This window comes from Triticum dicoccoides, chromosome 6B (genome assembly GCF_002162155.2).
Source record: "Triticum dicoccoides isolate Atlit2015 ecotype Zavitan chromosome 6B, WEW_v2.0, whole genome shotgun sequence".
NCBI classification, from domain to species: Eukaryota; Viridiplantae; Streptophyta; class Magnoliopsida; order Poales; family Poaceae; genus Triticum; species Triticum dicoccoides.
This window is the reverse complement of record NC_041391.1, coordinates 188,627,614-188,632,812: the sequence shown is the minus strand read 5'-3', so window position 1 is coordinate 188,632,812 and position 5,199 is coordinate 188,627,614. Positions and strand designations below refer to the sequence as shown.

Genomic DNA, 5,199 nt, shown 5'->3' with positions numbered 1-5,199 from the left:
GCGCAAGGAGACGAGATGGCCCCGCCGCCGCCGGCGACGACCGGGCTTCGCCCGCTCGTGCCCCTTGGCGGCAGCGAGGGAGGAGAGAGAGAAGGGGAGGGTGGCGGCGGCGGCGCTAGGGTTGCCCCCCAGACGCCCGTGGGAGCGTCGCGGGAGGGGAGGGGAGGGGACAGTTTCTAGATTGATTAGGAACATATACAATGCGTTGAGCTTTTGATCTTCCACTCATTCACGTTTTTGTCCATCTCCTCGATGGTTTCTGACTCCTCCGGCCCGGCGATGCGTGGGAGGTAGGCGACGAGATCATCCGCCTCTCTCCCCCTCTTCTCGATCTCGATCGCATGTAAGCTTTGAGAAGAGGAAGAGGAGGAGAGAGGAAAGGTGAGGCGGATCATTTCACCGGTTCGTCGATCGATGGCTGTGGAGGCGCCTCACCCTGAAGGCCTGAACAAGCAGCGGGTGAATCCGTGGAGCAGGGTGCGGCGGCGGGTGGCGGCAGGCTGAAGAAGGGCCCGTGGACGCCGGATGAGGACCAGCTGTTGGTGGAGCACGTACGGCGGCACGGCGAAGGGAGCTGGAACGCGGTGCGGCGAGAGACAGGGCTGCTGCGCTGCGGCAAGAGTTGCCGGCTCCGGTGGGCCAACCACCTTCGCCCCAACCTCAAGCGGGGCCCCTTCTCGCCGGAGGAGGAGCGCCTCATCCTCCGCCTCCACGCGCTCATCGGCAACAAGTGGGTGCGCATCTCCGCACACGTGAGTACCACCGGTCATTCGATCCCTTTACCCCGCATCGCCATCAGAATTTCTTGCCGACCATTGCATTCGATTCTATCGATTGCCTGGTGCTCGATCTGCGTTTGCATGCAGCTGCCGGGGAGGACGGACAATGAGATCAAGAACTACTGGAACACGCGGCTGAAGCGGCGGAAGCGCGCCGGCCTGGCCCTGTACCCGCCGGATGTCGAGCGGGAGGTGGCGCTCGTCCGCGCAGGCAAGCTGAGGCCCATCGTCGACGCCGACGGCAACGCCAGCAGCCTCCAAGCACCGCTCCTCCTGGACGCGGTCGCTGACCAATTCGCCTGGCCGGCTGCGCCGCCGTTCCACCCCACCTTCAACAACGTCGCTCCTCTGCAACCTTTCCAATTCACCGGCAACATTAGCCACAACCCGCAGGCCCTCCTCACAGCGCAAGCTCCGTACCGCCACCACGACGAGGTTTCCGCCGGCCTCGACCACGCCAACAAGCAGTACGCCGGCGCGCTGGGGATGCCACCGTTGGTGCCCCCCGCTGCGCCGGAGCTCCCTTCGAACCAATCGCCCGAGGACGCCGGCGGGCCGCTCGAGATGCTCGTCCTTGAGCAGGACCAGCGGCTGCCCGGCGCCGCCCTGCTCCGCGTTACGTCCATGCCGGAGCTGGTCTACCACGAGAACGACTACTCCGCTTGGCCGTCCGGCCTCAGCGGCGGCAGTGGCAGCCGATCCGAAGGCGACATGACCTCGCATTATGGCTGTTAGAAGGGAGAGAGAGGAGGATTTGGTGGAATAGTTGTTCGTTGTATTGCTTGAGCCTTATGGGTATATATATATAGGAGTACATGATCTACTTGGAGTACAAGGCAAGCCAGAATATTTCCTAGTCTAACCTATGTTTCCTAATACAATCACGTTACTCAACATCCCCCACAGTCACAACGATAGCGATGCAGACGGTGAGACTGGAGAAGAATCCGAAGGCAAGCCGACGGACACCCCCCACAGTCGTAACGGTCGATGCATCGCGGAGTCGTGGCTGGAGTGGAAACCAACGAGGTTGCTCAAGCAGACGGTAGCCCTTTGTGCCGTTTGTCGATGTAGCCGAGAGCGTGGGTGGTGGAGCCGTGGTCGAGGTAGCCGTGCGAAGAATGCCGTGGTCGATGTCGAGTCGGGGTAGCCGGTGTCGAGGAAGTCGCCGTGGAGCCGCGGGCGCAAGGGGGCGCCGAGTTAGCATGGGCGCAGTGGTGTCGAAGTAGTGATGCGCCAGGAAGTAGATGATGTTGACGACGCGTCGCGGCGGGTTTGCCAAGCCCGGGGACACATCGTGGACGAAGGCACGCACCGGTGTTGCCAGCACCGGGCATGCGTAGACGGACGAAGACGAAGTTGACGAAGCGCCGCGCCAGGCTTGCCAGGCCCGGGGACACGTCGTGGACAAAGGCACGCGGCGGTGTTGCCAGCACCGGGCATGCGTAGACGAGGGACCTGCACGAGCTGTACGCCATGTCGGAGAAGTCGGAGAGGCCAGCAGAGAAGGACTCGACGACGGTTGCGGCGCCAATCGGCGCAGGGCCAATGTCGCCCGCGGTTGTCGGAGTAGATGAAGCGGTCGGGGTAGATGACAGCGACGCTGGCGACGAGCTGGTGCTGGACGAAGACGAAGGAGGTGGACGGGCGGCGGCGGCGGCTACAAAGGTAGCGGCGGCGGCGGCCAAAGAAGAGCGGCAGCGGCGGCCTGACGGCGGCGGCGGCGGCTAAGTTAGGAGCGCGGCGACGGTGCTTGAAGTAGGCGAAAAACCCAACAGCGTGACGAAGACCGGTGCGGACGGTGGCGTTCCTGCGCCAAGGGAGTGCTGCGGTGCATGCTGCAGGAAGTCGACGCGCGGGGACGGCGGTGGACCGCGGGCCGCGGCGCTACGGCCCGAAGGGGCGACGCGGCGGCGGCGGGCAGGTCGGGGTGACGACGGAAGACCTCGGGACGGTCGCAGGGGCTGCGGGCCGCGGTGCTACAGCCCGAAGGGGCGGCACGGCGGCGGAGCGCGGGGTGGTGCAACCACGTGGACGGCCTCGAGACGGCGGCGTGGACCGCGTGCCACGCTCGCTACGGCCCGACGGGGCGACACAGCGGCGGCGCGAGGGTCGGTGCAGCCACGGGAACGGCCAGGAGTGGACGGCCTCGGGGCGGCGGTAGACCGCAGGCCGCGGCACTACGGCCCGAAGGGGCGACGCAGCGGTGACGCGGGTCGGTGCAGCCGGGAGAAGAACCACGGGGCGGCGGCGCTGCGGTCCGACGGGGCGACGCAGCGGCAGCCCGTTGCTCGATCGACGGAGGGGCGCGCTGAACTCGGAGACGATCTTCACGAGACCTGCGGAGGCGCGCGTAACTGACGGGCCAGGTCGGTCGCGCGGCGTAGATGAGGCGGATCGCGGCGGCGAGCGGGTGATCAAGCCGATCGCGCGCGAGGTCGGGGACGCCGCTCGGTGGAGGCGTGATGACGTCGGAGTCCGAGATGAAGCCGCCGGCGGCGGGCGGCAGGGCGGCTATGATTGGTCGCCGCATGGCGCGAGGCCGCCGAGTCGGGGTGATGCAGAAGTCCCGGTCGGAGCAGGGCGGTGACGGTCGGCGTAGATCGACGGGCGGGCCGGCGCGCGAACGACGGCCTTGAGGGCTGCCTGTCACGCGAGGCCGCCGGGTCGGTGAAGTAGCCGGCCGGTTGCGCCGATGTCGGAGTAGAGGCGCGAGGTGTCGACGGCGGCGGTGGGCGACGTAAACCGATCAAGAAAAGATCGGAAAACCAAAAAGTAGACGCCGATCAAAACGACCGGCGAGAGAGAAAACCCGGATCAAAGGATCGGGAAAAAGACTCTCTAGGGCAGCCGGTCAACACGACCGGCGGACGAACCCTAGGTATGGGCGGCGCGGCCCCCGGCGGCGGTCATGGAGGCCGACCGCCCCGGGGGCGGCGCGCAGGTGCGGAAGCGGTGGCGGCTAGGGTTTAGGATCGACTTGCGATAGATACCATGTTAGAAGGGAGAGAGGAGGATTTGATGGAATAGTTGTTCGTTGTATTGCTTGAGCCTCATGGGCATATATATAGGAATACATGATTTACTTGGAGTACAAGGCAAGCCAGAATATTTCCTAGTCTAACCTATGTTTCCTAATACAATCACGTTACTCAACAATGGCGGCAAATGCGACTGCTTCTTCGGTGAGTTGGATCTGACCATCGACTCTCTCTCAATCCAAATACGTCACGTCCGACTCCGGTGAGTTAACAATGCCACGCATGATGTCGTCGACACACGCGCAGATGGCGTGAAGCCTGCGAAGAGGATGGCCGCGAGCTTGGTGGTGGCAGAGGAGGTGTCCGGCCTGTTCGGCGGCGAAGAATTGGTGGCCGTGTGGCCGGACAAGCCGCCGGAGACGATCACGAAAGACGACTTCAACCTCCCGATGGAGATGCAGCACCTCATGCCCCCCGTGCCGCTCTCGGCAGACGAACACGGCTTGAATTAATTAGCACAACGCCGCTTCGCGAACAAAACTGGAACAGTTCAAAAGAACAAGGGATTTAAAAGAAAGAAAAAAAATAGTGTACTACTGTAGTAAAAAATCAGTTGAGGCCCATCATGAAAATGTTTGTCTTTGTCTTTAACGAGAGATGGATTATGTTTTTTACGCTTGTAAACATTGATTGGCGGAAGCGAGCCAAGAAACTTAGTCCATCCATCCACAAAGTCGGTTGTTTGCTAAAAAAAGAGACCAACCCGGGCTAGACTAGCCTGTCGGCATTTTTTTATAGAAGGAAATTCCGTGAGCATCAAGCGCTCGAGCCGAAACTCAAACCCTGATGGGCTGCCTGCGAACTCCCGCGCCTTGCCAACTGAGCTACGCTCCCAAGAGGGTTGTCTGCTCACGACAATATTCTTTTAGAACCGCACTTCAAGTCAATTTATTAAGGACTGTGCTAACGACCAGTCGACTGGTCGTTAGGGACAGATCCGCACGAACGTAGCTTCCTCTGGCGAGCACGTTCGATTCCATCGATTTTTCTTCTTCTCTCAAAAACCGTATACGCCAATAGTAAATCGCTAGTGGTTTTTCTGGTTTTTTGGCTACATAATATGAAAAGAAAATAAAAGTGTTGGAAAGGGGACTTGAACCCAGGTCTATTCGTTAGAGTTTGAGCCCAATAACCAACTAAGCCACCCTTACTTGTTGTCTATTGAATATAAACAAGGTTATTTTAACCTTTCTTTTTTTTGTCATATCAGCGATAATAATTATTTTTCCTTGGTAACTTTGGCATGACCAGCGTGATAACTATGACTTGAGCAACATGATAACTATACTATGATAAGCCTGATAACTATAATATGAGAAGGTTAATGACTATATAATGAGAAGCACGATAACTTTAGCATGGGGTAGTGGTAACTTCAC

The 5,199-nt window shown here is 60.3% G+C and overlaps 1 pseudogene; it reads left to right on the top strand.

Moving 5' to 3' along the window:
- Nucleotides 1–414: 414 nt before the first annotated feature.
- LOC119322309 lies at nt 415–4,272 on the top strand (annotated as a pseudogene).
- Nucleotides 4,273–5,199: the final 927 nt, after the last annotated feature.